Genomic DNA, 18076 nt, shown 5'->3' with positions numbered 1-18076 from the left:
TGTCAGGAAACCTCACACCTAAAAACTCCTCACACATCCGCAAGACAAACAGGGAAGGACTGAAGACTCCAATCGCAGCACTGAACGTCGGTCTCAACTCAGCACTAATTCTTGCTCTTTCAGTCAGGGGAAAGTAAGTTTTGAGCTCAAGAAATAAAAAAATCTTACTGCCGTATTTTTTAATATGGAAAAATAAGAAACAACCAAAATCTCATGAGATATCAGCAAAATCGTGGAGCAGCATTTGATCAAATAAATAGTATGTAGTCATCATAAATCATGTCTTCAAAGAAATATTCACATCCCAAGGAAATGCTTCCAACATGACAGAATGGCCAAAAAACAGCCTAACCTACCACAACGTGCTCTGGATTCGCTGGGGGAAATTATATTTATGCTCAATAAAGAAATGGTTCTGAAAAATGTAATTCTGAAAAATGTAATCTTACGTAATAAATTCATACAATATTGATAGCACTGTTATACTGTTGGAACAGTCAAGGTTTATGAAATATAAAAATGTCCTTACTTTCATAACACTGTCATAAAATTTATTTTTTTAAAAGCCTGTCACCCAAAATGTCTAGAAATGTTGAAAATAACTTAATTGGGATAGAATTTACCTCATTTATGTTAGCTTTCAGCAACTTAGTTTCTTTTTCTCCTTTTGGAACTAAATACAAATTATAAAACTTAAAATTACTACATGGAAATTATAATTATTCACATAAACTTTTCCACAGAGCGGATTAATACACATTGATCTTCACCTCTAATAGATGTGAACACAAGTAGTTAGCTATTTTTATTAGGTTGTTATCTGATCTAACTACCTGAAGGAAAAAAAGAAAACCCTCTCTGCACATAATTTAATTATTTGGAATAGTTTTGAATGATGCAGACTTTCTGTTAGAATAGACTGAGAACCAACCAAGTATAGGTAGATTTTTACTTCCTGAGGCTTTGAAACCATAAAGTAGAGGGAAGGAACCGCCCACACTCTTGTTTTTTTTGCATGATATCCTAGGCATGAAGTTGAGTTGCTTGGGCTACAGGCATGAAATGTCACTTCAGCAGCCCTCCAGAACTTGGTGGTTGGGAAGTGCATGAGCCTTGTTGATAGAGAATGAGTTTTTGATTTTCTTAAAGACTAATAGAGGGAATAGGAGTGACCTGGCAGAAAGAAAGGGCCAACTTTAGTGAAAAAGTGCAGATGGGAAGGTAGATCTCCTTTCACATCCTGCTGGAAAGAGACAAAGCCAGAGATACTAGGCCCCCAGCGACAGGAACCTGAGGATCAGGACAGGTTGATGGGCAAGTGGGTGAGGGCAGGACACAGGAAAAGCACAGGAACCACAGGGAGTCCTGGTAAAGGAGTGTGTGAGTTGGTGCCAATAAGGCAAGAGAATGGTCAGTTATAGGTCAAGGAAGCTAAAGTATGGGGTGTCTGGAATTCCATGGTGTAGCCTCTTAGTTTCTTTGCAAACTGATGAGTAAGTCTTAGGTCTTCCATATTTCCTTTCTTCTATATTCTCTGGTCCCCTTTATGCCCAAGAGATACAACAGCTAATTCAGGCACTAGTGGGCAGCTGGGAGCCAGGCTTCTGGGTATCATCCAGCTGCTTGCGGTGCAGATGGGTACATTGAGAAGATGCTGGGGAGTGTGTGGGTGTTTGAAGACAAGGCTGGGGTGGAAGGAGGGCTGAGGCCAGAGATCTGTCCTATCCCTACTGCTCTGGGGTAATTCTTGCTAGTGTTCAGATTTGCCCCACTAAGTAGAGGTATAAAAATACAGCTTGTACGTGAGGCCCTAGTCAGGGATATCTGCCCTCAATTCAGTCAAATCTATGCTCTCTCTTTTCGATTCACCACAAGCTCTTCCCTCACTCTCAATATTTGCCTTTAAGGTGTTCAGAATGACATCACTCAATCGTTAGGACATGTATGTATTCTTTTATGGTTTCTACTTCCCACTTCCCTCTCTACCCACACCCATTTTGAAAAGGACTTGAGGTCTATAAATTTATGTCCTATATAAACTGCAATAGAGAATGAAAAACTCTGTGGAGAAAGGGGGAAGCAAATATACAAGCTGATATAATTACTGCAATAGAGCCAGCCACAATAAATTGATTGAGGAAGATAAAACTACTATGTATTATTTTCTATATCTACTAATATCTCAGAAAAAAAACTCATTTCCATGATACTAATTACCATCAGTTTCATTGTACTTGATTAAAAGTTGTCTTATACCTATAAAGAAAACTAACCCAAAAGATTAGTAAATTTCTTAATATCAATCTCAGCAAAAATGATAGCAGATATCAATAGCTGTATAAAGGCAATCATTTGGTAAAATCAAATGTGAAAGATAAATACAAGGATGCTTACTCACAAACGTGGAGGCTGGAAATCAAGTAGAGTGAAGCAGTGTTGAATAACAGACAAAAATCATGGGATTTGAAATCCAGCAGACCTTCTCAATTCAACTTAGTTTCACACCAATTAGCTGTGTCACATAACCTCTCCACGCTTCAACTTATTCATATTTAAATCTTTGAAAGGTTGTTTTGGGAAATAGAGATAGATATCTAATGAAGCTACCTGGCTCACAGAGATCACTCAATAAATGGTATATATTTATTAATTGAGCACCCGCGGTGAGCCAGATACTATTCTCGGTGCTAAAATGCCAGTGGGAAATGAGGGAAATCTTTGTCTTAGTGATGTTTATGCTGTGATGGGGGCAAATAGCCAACAAACAAGTAGGAAAAGAAGAAGGAAAGGAGGAAGACAGAGAGCAAGAGAGGGAATGAGAAGGGGAGAAGAGGAGGGATGATTCAGAGAATGATGCTTCCTAGAGAAACAAATAAGGTAATAGGATAGAGAGTGTCTTACAGCAAGGGATAACTACTCTAGCTAAGTAGTCAGGGAAGGACTCTTTGAAGAGATGTCATTTTCTCTGAGTCTCAGATGATGAGAAAAGAAGCCAGAGTAAGTTGAGATCTTAGGGAAAGACCATTCCAACCAGAGGAAATGACAGGAGAAAAGGCTGTGAGACCAGAACAAATTTTGCATTTTCCAGAGACAAAGGGAAGAGCAGTGAGTGGCAGGGAGAGGAATGTAATAAGTGACAGGGAGAGGGGTACAAGATTAGGTCCAGGATGTTGGTGAGAACAGCTCAGGTAAGCCCTTGAGCCCTAATAGAGTTTAGATTCTATTTAATTACAATGGGAGGGTTTTCAGTGGGGAGTGATAGGATCAAATATAATCTTTAAAAAGAATATTCTGTCTGATAAATGAAGAATGAAAGGGAGGTATCTGTGGGTAGAACGAGCACGAAGGTAGGCAGACCAGTTAAGAGGCTGTTGGAACAGTTCAGGTGAGACACAATGATTTCTTGGACTAACTGTGTAGCAGTAGAGGGAGTGAGATGTGGTTGGATTGGGGATATATTTTGGAGGTATAGCTGACAGGACCCCCCAAAGAATGGGATGTGAAGGAAAGAACGAGATCATGGCTGATTGCCAGATATTAGACTTGAGCCACAGCCTGACTGGTAATGCCATTGCTAAGATAGTAAAGAGGAGGAAAGGGATGGTTAGTGTGAGCATTGCCAGACACCTAAGTGGAGATGCTGAGCATACAGCCTAGAGATCAAGACCACTCCTGGAAGAAAATATTTGTTTAAAGTGTAATGTAAACTTGCATTATGTAAAATGTCCAATTCAGTCTTACCAAATTGAAAAACAAAAAATTTAACTCTATTAACTGGTGATACGCTTGCTTTTTGTGAAGTTAGGTCTTCTTGAAAACTTTTATTTAGATGACTCTTAAGCTGCCTTTGTTGACACTTAAGGGTTGGCTCCGTAAAAACCATAATTTCTCCGTGGTCATCAAAACCTGATAGAAGCAAGTGATGATTCAGTTACAGTATCAAAAACATGGTTTCCATATCAACAGAATTCTTACAGCATATAGTCATTTCTTCTAGATAAAATGCTGCTTCACTGGTTCATATCTTGTAACGGGTGTAGTTAAACTTCTTTCTTCTGGAAGGAAAAAAAGAAAGAGAGGTACCATCAGAGTTATATTTTTCCTGAAACATCTAATAATATGCAAACTAGCCAGGCATTAATTACAATAAACTGATTTGGGTTGAATTTTTTTTTTTTTTTTTTTTTTGCAGTACGCGGGCCTCTCACTGTTCTGGCCTCTCCCGTTGTGGAGCACAGGCTCCGGACGCGCAGGCTCAGCAGCCATGGCTCACAGGCCCAGATGCTCCGCGGCATGTGGGATCTTCCCGGACTGGGGCACAAACCTGTGTCCCCTGCATCGGCAGGCGGACTCTCAACCACTGCGCCACCAGGGAAGCCCTGGGTTGAATTTTTTTATTCTGCTCTGGTAGGGTCCTAAGGCTAACCTATTTCCACTATCTCAGAGATGTGATCTAAGGCAATATATCCAATCACTATGCTACATACTCAAACTCCCAGTTGAAATGAGCATCAGATGGTAACTAGAGTTACCTGCCTCTACTCAAACATCCAGTTAGATCTGTCTTGAGAAATCAACTATTCATTGACTGATAACTACAGTGATACTATTTGTTAAATGTCTACTCTATTCCAGACTGATATATTATCTCATTTTAGTCATCACAACTTATTTGGAAGGTTTTTATTTTAGAGATTCAATGAGAGTGTTACTTGCCCAGAGGTAGAACTTGTATTTGTACACAGCTGTATCTATATCTAAATGTAGTTCCGTTATTTTATGCCTGTCAGTAAGATTAGCATCATGAAGCTGAAGATGCGGGGGTGAGCCGTCACAATGACTGCACTTTCACATGGTTCTGCAAACACATACAGTTGATTCGCAATATTTCCAGTAGTTGTATTCTATAAAATCACTGGGAATACTGATTTAGCAAAACTGAATCACTTTGATCCTGGGGAAATACAGCGTTAGGTTCCCACAAGACTCTCTGGTCACATTTCCATCAACCAACCAATACTTAACCTTGTTTTATGTGTGTTTCTGTTTAAAGACACCCTATTTAATATATATTATTGATTAATTTACATTGAGCTCACAGCCAACAACACTAACTCATGTCTGAACAAAGCTTATCTAATACCCATATTTTCTCCATAAGGCATAACCCAGCCTTCCTGTGCTTGGGAACACTAGACAGCACTTCAGCACTCTGATTAGGGACCATGTCAAACAGTAAAATCACCAAAACAAAAAATGAAAAAAGAAAAAAACCCACAAAGAAACCAAAAAACAAACCCTAAAACATGGCACTAAATAGATTGTGGAAAAGACATTTGTTGAGTGCTGGGGGTTTGAGGGGAGATTGAAAATACATGAACCCTGCCATCAGGGAGCTTCTAGTCTATTAGGAGAGACAAGATTAACACATGGATCACAGGTAAGAGAGAACATAACTGAGAGTGTGAATGGGATGAGAATGTTTCACGTTGATCTACGTGTTATTGGTTGATTTTATCCTACACTTTCTCAGGCTTTTCAAGTACCAGTGATACTTTCTATGTGAGGTTTTGTCAGGGAAGAGCAGATGAGCCTAAAACAAAGAAGTCGATGAAAATTGTGACTCAATTTCTTAAATGCAGAGTAGACACTGTAATCTGAAAGCCAAAGGGTTTTGTTGTTTTTTTTTAATTTGCAAGAACCAGCTTTTGTTGAGGGAAAAGAATGGCTTGCGTGGAATTCTAAGAGCGGGGCTTTAATGATAAAGAACCTACTTTGGTGGGCTGAGCACTGAGTTTGCACTAACTTCCACAGAATAGTGAAGAATGTCAGTTTCTGTATCTGTCTTCCTACCCAAAAAGGAAATGAAGATCTACCAATGAGCAAGAGAAAGAGATTCAGAGAGAATAAGACAGGGTGCTTAATGAGTAAGATAACTGGTGGTGAAATCTGCTCCCTCCTGCAGCCAAATCTGAGGTGGAATGTGGTAAAGACACTCAGTATGACTTTCCAAGTCAGAGCCCAAGAGGACAGCCAGTCTCATGGAAAAGCTATGATTCTGAAGGCATTAAAGCAACATGGCTCTTGGGTCATAAATTGGCAATGACGGAGGGAAGCAGCTAAGCAAACATCTTCAAAGAGCCTTGCAGGGTCCTGCATATAATAGAATAATAGGATAGAAGACTGAGAATTTTGAAACCTCAAGCAGAGGTGTGGAGGGGCTACAGGAGCTGGTGAGTCACAAGAGATCTAGGAGTGGAGCAGAAGTTTGCAGAAGTGTGTGGGCTTCGTGGTTGATCACTACCAAGGCAGGGACCAGAGTCAGCAGCAATGGCTGCCAGCACACTAGGTCAAAGACCAGGCAGGATGGGTGATGCCTCATGGGTGACAACCACAATTCCCCAAAGCCTGGAGCGCGACAACACAGTGGCCATCAAAGGCAGAGGATTACAGGAGAACACAGATTACTCCTAAGCCCCCTGCCTACTGAGGTCACTCTTAAGGAGAAAAAGAAAACTGAATTTGACCGCAACCTTCCTAAAAGAGGCAAAATCTTAAATTGGAAGTAAGGAGTTATCTTAACATGGAAAGATTAAGAAATATAGGCTATCAGGACTTCCCTGGTGGCGCAGTGGTTGACAGTCCGCCTGCCGATACAGGGGACGCGGGTTCGTGCCCCGGTCCGGGAGGATCCCACATGCCGCGGAGCGGCTGGGCCCATGAGCCATGGCCGCTGAGCCTGCGCATCCGGAGCCTGTGCTCCGCAACGGGAGAGGCCACAACAATGAGAGGCCTGTGTAATGCAAAACAAAACAAAACAGAAATATAGGCTATCAGTAAAAATGAAGTCTACACATGGAGCTGAGCTAAGTTTAACTACAGAAAAAAAAAATTTTTTCCCAGTACATATTAAAGAATTATTATTGGGCTAAAGTGTCTAATTTTCTTTTTTTACACACACACTGTATTTTATTTTTACAAGAGATAAATAAACTGGCACCAAGCATTGTAAATGGATGACCACAACAAAAGCAACAATGATTGCAATTACCAAACACGAAACACACTCATACTAGGTCATAATATTGACATTCAGTCCAGGAATCGTCCCAGAAACATTTTTTTTAATGTGACATTTCTTCACATCTGATTTTTGGAACTTGCTGTGTTGGCTGAATTGTGATGCACCAACAAAAAGCCCCATAGCATGTTAAAACTGAGTGACGTGAGTGAGGAGAGGCCTGGGCAGGTAATGGGAAGGAAGTGAAATGAGATGACCTCCACAGCAGGCTGGGCATAACCAGACAGGGAAGGGCAGGTCACTGGGTCAGAAGCAGTGCCCTAAGTTGCATAAGCAGAAATCTGCTGGGTGAGACAGACATCTGGGATCATCAGAGGGCACCTGTGAAATGAGAAATTGCACATTGGGAATTGTAAGTCCTGTAACAGAGAAGTCAGTAGGTTTACCTTTCTTGCTCCTTAGAGAGTCTACTCCTAGTGTCACTGATAGGAGATCAGCGCCATGGGCCCTGAGCCTACCCGCTTTCCAATGGCACCCTCAGTTGAATGGACTGAGGGTTATACATGCCGGACCCAAACAGACCAATCAGGAGCTCTTTCCCAGGAATTTGGAATTGGGACCCAAGGACTCCAGTTCACTGACCCTCAAAGTTTAGTGTACATAAGAATCATGCAAGATTCCCAAGCTCCAGCAGCATATCTTTGGGACTAGAGCTGAAGGATATTTGATCTTCAGGATGTGTCTGATACAGTAGGTTTGGAGCTCAGGATCCTTTAAACAAGTATCCCCAGTAAATCTAAAGCAAAAAAGCCATGGTTCACAAATAGAGAAAGAGGCCTCAGGACTGGGAGTTTCTCTAGAGCTAAGGTGGTCATTTGGGGCCATCTAAATTGTGAAGCAGAAGAAAGAGGTCTAGAGAGAGAGAAAAGTGTAAGGCAGACACGCAGAGAGAGGTTGTGGGGCAGGCGGGAGGCTGGCTGATCAACCCCCTTCCCAACCTTTCTCCCTTGCTTGCCTCACACTAGTAGAGACTACAAATTCTAAGCACCTGTGCCCAGTCTTCTTTGAAGCCAGGAGGTCCCATGACATACTTTGGGCCAATGAGAGGTGCATGGAAATCTGCTTTGTTGAGACTGGGCGTCTTGGGAAAGATTTTGCCTTCAGGATGGAAGGGTAGCCACCAGCCTGCTGTCCGTGTTTGCTCTTCTTCCTACATAACACCTGGAGCAACAGTCACCTGTGATCCATGAAGCAAGAGAAACAAACAGAGTCAACACATTAAGGATGCAAAGTGGGAGAAAGCCATCAAGTGATGGGTTCAATGCCCTCATCCCTGCTTGTGGCACACATATATAGTAGAATATGTTTAAATATTTAGTGACTTTGTAGAAGTGAAATCAGGACTATGAGAAGAAAACTGTAGGTGAGCACAACTCCAGGGCATCCTGGAGTTGCATCAGTGACAGGAAGAGCCAACCATTACTGCTGCTGCTCTCACATAACCACCAGAAAGAAACAGTTGAGGGCAAGGAGACATGTATAATAAATAGTCAGTTCAGCAGCAATCTTAACAGGGGCATTCTAACATAATCTGAAGGAGAACTAATGGCCCATCCAAGAAAATGAATCTGCTAGATTTTCTTAACTAGTGTAATGAACTACCCATAAGAAATATATAATTATCCTACAGTCTATTTCACTATGTTATAGTTATAGGCCAAAAAAAAATATGCAAAGAAGACCAAAGTCAATAGGAAAGGCAATTAAAATTCTATGACAAAACCAGAGAGCACCATTAGAGAAGGACCTCAGCCTATGATTGGTGGCTCAGGTTTGAATTATCTTGAATCAAGCTGTAGGCCCCAGCCGAGTTAAGGAGTCAACATACCCAGAACATGCAACCTCAGCTGATTGGAAAATAAGATTAAGAAGCAAAATCATAACAACTGTATTTTTTTAAGCAGGAATGATGAGAAGATATTTAAACAGTTTTGTAACCATAATGACATTTTAGGTTATTCTGTTTGCTTGTTAGGGTGTTAAAAAGTATATTAGTTTCCTGTGCCGGCTGTTACAAATGACCACAAACTTGGTGCCTTAAAACAACAGAAATGTATTCTCTCCTAGCTCTGGAAGAGGGCAGCAGTCCAAAATCAAGGTTGCACTGCCTCCAGAAGCTATGGGGGAGAATCCATCCCTTGCCTCTTCTAGCTTCTAGTGGCTGCCAGCATTCCTTGACTCATGGCCACTTCATTCCAATCCCTGCCTCTGTAGTTACAAGGCTCCTCCTCTTCCTGTGTCTGTCTGATCTCCCTCTTTCTCTCATAAGGACATTTGTGATTGGATTTAAGGTCCAGGCAGGTAATCCAGGATAATTTCCCTTTATCAAGATACTTAATCACAACAAAGGCCATTGTTCCTTAGAAAGTAACATTTATAGGTTCTAGGAATTAGGACCTGATATCTTTAGGTAGCCATAATTCAGCTTAATATAGAGAGTTACTAAGAAAATCTGATATACTTGACTTGCGATTTTAATTTACATTTAGATATGTTTAAGTTTATAATCAACTTATGAAAGTTTAGGGAATTATATTTTTGTTATCATTTGGACAAGAAGCGTATGAATATTTAAAAGAAAATTGCCTGTTTTTTTTTAACATCTTTATTGGAGTATAATTGCTTTACAATGGTGTGTTAGTTTCTAAAAGGTCATTTTAAAATAAATTTATCAGTTTAATATATCAGACTTTTTAAAATGGTAATGAATTTCTTCTCTACTTAATGTCCTTGGATTTTAACAAGTCTATAACATTTTTCACTCGATGTCTCTCTGGATTTACTCTGTGTGTGTGTGTGTGTTTCAGTAACCCTTGATAGACTATTTCTCATTCTTACCCTAAAAAATGAGGAGGGAATTGAAACTGATGCAAAAAACAAACACATGTGCACGCCCACCGCATAGCCCATGAATGCCAAGAGCTAGGGTCAGGAAGTACAGGGACTGAACACACCGGGTCATTCACATCAGTGGGCAGTGGCCCAAGTGTGACTGCACAAGAACAGCCTCTGAGCTCACCAGGGAACTGTCACTTGCCTCATAATGACTCGTGTCTTGTGCCTGTGGGTTTGGCTCCTTTAACAGTGGGTCACAGGGCTGTTACAGAACGCTTTGCTTTGTTTATTTCCACTTACCAGGCTAAGTTTTAAAGCGATGTTTTGAAGAAGGATGTTTGCTGAGATGCACTTTCACAGTGCACTCTGTTCCGTGGGGCACATGACTGAATTCAGGGACTGCCCGTCCTTATGCAGTTGAACATCTAGACAAGAAAAAACAATTTTTTTAATTACACTGGAGTTGATTTACAATATTGTGTTAATTTCTGCTGTACAGAAAAGTGATTTAGTTATACATACATATACATTCTTTCTCTGTATTCTTTTCCATTATGGTTTATCATAGGATGCTGAATACAGTTCTCTGTGCTATACAGTAGGACCTTGTCGCATAACCATTCTATATATAATAACTTACATCTGCTAACCCCAAACTCCCACCCCATCCCTCCCCCAAGCCCCTCCCCCTTGGCAACCACAAGTCCCTTCTCTATGTCCCTGCTGGACAAGAAAGTTTTGAGAGAGAAAAAAATGCTTTGCCCCAAGACATCTGCTTCTCTCCTCGGACTATTCAACTCTTAAGGCCATTCCTTTCCTGGCCACTGGCACTTCTTTTCATCCAAAGTTTTCCCACCCCTGGCTTCTCACAGATTTCTGCATGCCTGAGCAGATAGACGGTCTCACCTCATAGGGTCTGCATGAATTGCATGATGTGGGGCTCTCCAGGAAAGTGGTAATAGATCAAGGAGTCTCGGAGGCATGTGGAATGTTTTATGTCTTCCCTGCATGTTGCCTATTGGTTATTTTGTGTCTACTGAAACCACATCCACCACTGAAGATTTTTCCTCTGGTCCTCTTTCAATTTGACGTGTGCTCAAGATGTTGGGCCAGCGCTTTATTTCATGCTACTTTCCTTTTTGAGAATGACTTTACTGAATACAATGTACAGTATGAGTCACAGTAATTCAAGGCCATTAACTCTATAGGTTACAACAAACACTATAGAGTATTACTAATTATGCTGTACATATATGGCTTTTGATCTTCAGGATGTTATAAATAAGAACTCAGTCACCTTCTTTATCATGTAATCAGTTCAACATGGCCGGCCCCGTTTTTTTTCTTTTCTTTCTTTTTTCTTTCCTGCAACTGAGGAAATTGGAGGAAGATAGCTTGAGTAATTTACGCTGGGTCACAAAGAGGCATTCTCTGTCAGAGAAGGAATATGCTCTTTTATGATGACTGGATAAAGTAGAAATCACTTCAAGCAAGAAACACTTTAATAACACTAAATTAGTATAATTTTTGAGTCACTAAAGCAGCATTTCCTGAGTACTCTGGGAGTTACCTTGGACACCTTCCACTGAAGTACAAATGAGCCCCAACTCAATCAAGTCTTTGAGAAGAAATGAAGTTATGAGGGGTTTACATGGCATTTTTGTTTCTTCAAGGATGTGTTGATGGATGTGAGACGAAAAGTAGGTAGTCAAGAGCATTCCATAAAAGTGAGAGGAATGAGAGAGGAAATTAATAATGAAGACTGGGAAGGTAATAAAATTTGCTTTCCCATTCCTAATAATATGTATGCTTTCTAATGTTGGGTTTTCTGACTCCTTAATGAAAATGACTCTAGAAAATTGGAAGGGACATGAAGAAATAGCACAGATTTGGAAGTCTACAGGGAAATGTCAAGTTCCTGGTTGAAGATTACATTTTAAACACACCTTGATCAGCTTAGTCACTCGAGTGCCTGAACACTGCGGGTGTTTGTTTGCCATCTGACTGTGTGGGAATTTCTTTTGCTGCTACTGAGAACAGTGTATAGAAAATCTCAAAAGTCATTGTAAAGGGTAGTGACTAACTTGAAACTCCTTGAAGAGAAAATGGGGAAATTTCACAAAGGTCCCACCAGAGGTGGAAAATAATGAGTCTTAAAGTTTTGGGAACTGATTATATAAGCACATAAAATCAACAAACAGAGTGGGAAAATTCATTTCCCAGGGAGTCCTGAAGGCAGCGATGCCAAGTCATCCCGAAGCCTGTGTCACTAATAAATCCCCACAGACAGGACCTCTGTTACCCAAGAAAATATGACAAAACTCATGTGGAAATCCTCACTGTGTCCAGCAGAGTGCTTTTCAAAATCACATTTTTCAATCAAAATAAAATTTAAAATATCTATATAGCTAGATACACACATCAATGTAGATACCCATACAGAATATAGTATAAAGAACATGGAATTAAGAGCCAAAACCCCTGGGTTGAGAATCATCTCTACCTTCATCCCTCTGGAAAATCTTTGAGCTTTGGTTTCCTATTCGTAATATGGGCTAATAATGCTTTTTTAAATATAAGTTGTTATGAAGCTCAAATAAGGAAATAAATAAACATGAAGGCACTTTATAAACTAAATAACTATTCAAATGTAACCTACTATTACGTTCATCATTATTTAAGAAAACTCAGTATATTGGGAAAACCTCAATATTCTCTGATGTTGTGGTCATATCGATACAACACATGCAAACCAAGACCAAGTCTGGAGCTAAAGATACGGGAGTGGGGGTTAGGGACACAGACATAAGGTGCTTCCTAATTTGATGCTCTTTGCTGGACAACTTAGAATAAAGCAGGAGTCACAAGTGATTATATATTTCCCCTCAACTCATTCCACCAGAGACCCCTCTGGGTAAATAAGGTCCGTATGAAAATGAAGAAAAGTTATTCCTGTTAGTAATAACTGACAGGAGTTAGGTGTGGTAAGAGCAGGAGCCAAGCCACTGAGCTTGCTTCACAACCACTTACTACTCTCAGGGCCCCAGCCTAGATGGGCCTGTGCCCCAACCAAGACTCCCTCTTTGCTCCATCAAGGCTCTCGTCAGCCTTTCTCTCACTTCTTGCTGCTTCTCCAGTCCTCTCTGATATATCTGGGCCATTTTGTTCCAGGCCCCTTCTCCCTTCACGTTGCAAAGGTACTGCTTTTTCTACTCACAAATTACTGAACTACAATGGAGCTGCCTGCCTTCACACTAATAGACTAGGGTGAACCCTTGGTAACCAACATCTAGGGTTGGTTGGTTGGACAGTTGAAGGTTAGCCTCAGCTAGGAAGGAACTAAGAAGTTCCCTTCTCACAGGATCTGTAATTTGACCTCCTTCTCAGAACAGATAAGAGGGATGTGGTTTTTACTTACTGGCCTAAAGGCACATCATACATTCATTTTACAGATGCAAAAATAAAAATAAAAAAGGAAGCCCTAGAGAGACAGAAAATGTTATATGAAATTTTATAAAGAAAATCTCCCCACATGTCTTAAAACCCAAAGAAAAGTAAGCTACACCTGAGTGTCAGGACTGCCAGGAATTTCCTAAGATGTATCAAAGGGATCTATAAACATAAATCACCATGGGCTGCCCAAGTGTGCAGGTGAAGATAATACCTTAGACAATCAGAGTGCTCTGGTTTACAAAGGATTTTCATTTTTACAATCTTTTTTGATGTACATAACCCTATGAGGTAGTCAGGCCATATATTATTATAATTCCTACTTTAGAGATGACAGAACGAATGCTTAGGGAAGCAAAGCGACTTCTAAAATCACACAGCTCATAAGTGGTGAACAGGGGAGACTTGGATCTCTTGACTCCTAATCCTATGCTCTTTCTACAAAAGAACTAAGACTGAGGTTGGTGGGGAGAACACACTGCAGGAGAACACTGTCGATGGCTCTGCCTGACAAGTTGCTGCAGCAGTATTGCCTTTGGGATACCAAACCCCTAGTAGACCCCTCCTGTTTGCATAGACAAATCAGCCCTAGGCCCCCACAGTGAAGCTTTAAAACTGGTCTTCTGTAGAACTACTCTCTGAGGAAGGGGAGGATTGAAGATGTCCCAATGGCTGCTGTTTTGTTTGAAAGTCTACCTTCAGCCATTCTTCTAGCTTATTGGGTGTATGACCACTGTTGATGCAAAGTTATCTGGAAGGATGACACATGAGTCATTGTCATCCCTTCTTATGTCACCAACCATGTCCTCAGTGCTCACTTTGTGCCAGGCCCTGCTAGGTGTCTGGAACACAAAATGTAGTAAGGGTTAAGTCATGAGCTAAGTGGGGGGTTGGAAAAGTGGAAACAAGCAAGTACAGAATTGTGTATAGAGAACAGTGGAGGGAGAGGTGGCAAAGGAGAGCATCCAATCCCAAACACATCAACAATTTCCTAAGCAGAGAGCAAGAAGGGGGTAGTTTCTTTCTTTTCCTTCCAGATTTATTGAGATATAATTGACATACAGTACTGTATATGTTTAAGGTACACAGCATAATGATTTGCTTTATATACATTGTGAAATGATGACCACAATAAGTTTAGTGAACAACCATCATCTTATATAGGTACAAAATTAAGAAATAGAAAAAAGGGGGGCAGGGTCAAGATGGCAGACTAAGAGGATGTGGAATTAGTGTCTCTGCACAACTAGGGCACCTACCAAGCACCGGTGGGAGACCACGGATACTTAAGGGGATGGGAGGAACCCCCAGTGACCAGCTTGTGAGATCTTGGTTCTCAGGCCAGAGGTCAGGCCCGAGCTTCTGTGGTGGGAGCTCTGAGTCCAAACTGCTGGACTAACAGAGAACCTCAGACCCCAGGGAATATTAATCAGAGTGAGGCCTCCCAGAGGTCCTCATCTCAGCACGAAGATCCACCTCTATCCAACTGCCTGCAAACTCCAGCGCTGGACGTCTTAAGCCAAACAAACAGTAAGACAGGAAAACAGCATTGTTCATTAAATAAATAAATGACAAAACAATATGTTACAGATGAAGGAGCAAAGTAAACACCAAAGACAAAAGACCAAATAAATGAAGACAAAATAGGCAACCTACCTGAAAAAGAATTCAGAGTAGTGATAGTAAAGATGATCCAAAATCTCAGAAACAGAATGGAGAAAATAACAGAAACATTTAACAAGGATCTAGAAGAACTAAAGAGCAAACAAACAGTGATGAACAATACAATAACTGAAATTAAAAATACTCTAGAAGGAATCAATAGCAGAATAACTGAGACAGAAGAAGGAATAAGTGAGCTGGAATGGTGGAAATACGGTGGAAATAACTGCCAGGGAGTAGAAAAAAGAATGAAAAGAATTGAGGACAGTGTCAGAGACCTCTGGGACAATATTAAACACACCAACATTCGAGTTATAGGGGTCCCAGAAGAAGAAGAGAAAAAGAAAGTGTTTGAGAAAATATTTGAAGAGAATATAGTTGAAAACTTCCCTAATATGGGAAAGGAAATAGTCAATCAAGTCCAGAGAGCACACAGAGTCCCATACAGGATAAACCCAAAGAGAAACATATTAATCAAACTATCAGAAATTAAATACAAAGAAAAAATATTAAAAGCAGAAAGGGAAAAGCAACAAATAACATACAAGGGAATCCCCAGGTTAACAGTTGATCTTTCAGCAGAAACTCTACAACCCAGAAGGGAGTGGCAGGACGTATTTAAAGTGATGAAAGGGAAACAACTACAACCGAGATTACTCTACCTAGCAAGTATCTCATTCACATTTGATGGAGAAATTAAAACCTTTACAGACAAGCAAAAATTAAGAGAATTCAGCACCACCAAACCAGCTTTACAACAAATGCTAAAGGAACTTCTCTAGGCAGGAAACACAAGAGAAGGAAAAGACCTACAAAAACAAACCCAAAACAATTAAGAAAATGGTAATAAGAACATACATATTGATAATTACCTTAAATGTAAATGGAATAAATGCTCCCAGCAAAAGACATAGACTGGCTGAATGGATACAAAAACAAGACCAATACTTATGCTGTCTACAAGAGACCCACTTCAAACCTAGAGACACATACAGACTGAAAGTGAGGGGATGGAAAAAGATATTCCATGCAAATGGAAATCAAAAGAAAGCTGAAGTAGCAATTCTCATATCAGACAAAATGGACTTTAAAATAAAGACCATTACAAGAGACAAAGAAGGACACTACATAATGATCAAGGGATCAGTCCAAGGAGAAGATATAACAATGGTAAATATTTATGTACTCAACATAGGAGCACCTCAATGCATAAGGCAAATGTTAACGTCCATAAAAGGGGAAGTCAACAGTAACACAATAATAGTATGGGACTTTAACACCTCACTTTCACCAATGGACAGATCATCCAAAATGAAAATAAATAAGGAAACACAAGTTTTAAATGACATATTAAAGAAGATGGACTAAATTGATAGTTATTGGACATTCCATCCAAAAACAACAGAATACACTTTCTTCTCAGGTGCCCATGGAACATTCTCTAGGATAGATAATATCTTGGGTCACAAATCAAGCCTTGGTAAATTTAAGAAAATTGAAATCATATCAAGTTTCTTTTCCGACCACAGTGCTATGAGACTAGATATCAATTGCAGGAAAAAACTGTAAAAAATACAAACATATGGAGGCTAAACAATATGCTACTAAATAACCAAGAGATCACTGAAGAAATCAAAGAGGAAATCAAAAAATACTTAGAAACAAATGACAACGAAAACATGATGACCTAAACCTATGGGATGCAGCAAAAGCAGTTCTAAGAGGGAATTTTATAGCAATACAACTCTACCTCAAGAAATAAGAAAAACCTCAACTAAACAACCTAACCTTACACTTAAAGCAATTAGAGAAAGAAGAACAACAAAAAAAAAACCCTAAAGTTAGCAGAAGGAAAGCAATTATAAAGATCAGATCAGAAATGAATGAAAAAGAAATGAAGGAAACAATAGCAAAGATCAATAAAACTGAAAGTTGGTTCTTTGAGAAGATAAACAAAATTGATAAAACATTAGCCAGACTCATCAAGAAAAAAAGGGAGAAGACTCAGATCAACAGAATTAGAAATGAAAAAGGACAAGTAACAACTGACACTGAAGAAATACAAAGGATCATGAGAGATTACTACAAGCAACTATATGCCAATAAAATGGACAACCTGGAAGAAATGGACAAATTCTTAGAAAAGCACAACTTTCCAAGGCTGAACCAAGAAGAAATAGCAAACATAAACAGATCAATCACAAGCACTGATATTGAAAAGTTGATTAAAAACCTTCCAACAGGGTTTCCCTAGTGGCGCAGTGGTTGAGAGTCCACCTGCCAATGCAGGGGACACGGGTTTGTGCCCTGGTCCGGGAAGATCCCACATGCCACAGAGCAGCTGGGCCCGTGAGCCATGGCCACTGAACCTGCGCGTCTGGAGCCTGTGCTCCGCAGTGGGAGAGGCTGCAATGGTTAAAGGCCCGCGTACCACAAAAAAAAAAAAAACCTTCCAACAAACAGAAGCCCAGGACAAGATGGTTTCACAGGCAAATTCTATCAAACATTTAGAGAAGAGTTAACACCTATCCTTCTCGAAATCTTCCAAAATATAGCAGAGGGAGGAACACTCCCAAACTCATTCTATGAGGCCACCATCACTCTGATACCAAAACCAGACAAAGATGTCACAAACAAAGAAAACTACAGGTCAATATCTCCGATGAACATAGATGCAAAAATCCTCAACAAAATACTAGCAAACAGAATCCAACCTCACATTAAAAGGATCATACACAATGATCAAGCAGGGTTTATTCCAGGAATGCATGGATTCTTCAATATACATAAATCAATCAATGTGATACACCATATTAAAAAATTGAAGGATAAAAACCTGATAACCTCAGTAGATGGAAAAAAAGCTTTTGTCAAAATTCAACACCCATTTATGAAAAAAACTCTCCAGAAAGTAGGCATAGAGGGAACCTAACTCAACATAATAAAGGCCATATATGACAAACCCACAGCCAACATCGTCCTCAATGGTGAAAAACTGAAACCCTTTCTTCTAAGATCAGGAACAAGACAAGGTTGCCCACTCTCACC

General features: G+C 40.1%; 1 long non-coding RNA gene across 1 annotated transcript; it reads right to left on the bottom strand.

Moving 5' to 3' along the window:
- Nucleotides 1–3829: 3829 nt before the first annotated feature.
- Nucleotides 3830–10918, bottom strand: LOC112409183 (uncharacterized). Its single transcript, XR_003005115.1, has 4 exons — nt 10823–10918; nt 10217–10341; nt 8070–8258; nt 3830–4055 (listed from the first exon to the last, which is right to left on the bottom strand). It is a non-coding gene; the product is annotated as an uncharacterized LOC112409183 (long non-coding RNA).
- Nucleotides 10919–18076: the final 7158 nt, after the last annotated feature.

The sequence above is a fragment of the Neophocaena asiaeorientalis genome, unplaced genomic scaffold, assembly GCF_003031525.2.
Source record: "Neophocaena asiaeorientalis asiaeorientalis breed wild unplaced genomic scaffold, Neophocaena_asiaeorientalis_V1.1 scaffold5, whole genome shotgun sequence".
Lineage (NCBI taxonomy): Eukaryota > Metazoa > Chordata > Mammalia > Artiodactyla > Phocoenidae > Neophocaena > Neophocaena asiaeorientalis.
Note: the sequence above shows the minus strand (reverse complement) of the source record. Positions and strands in the feature narration are given on the sequence as shown.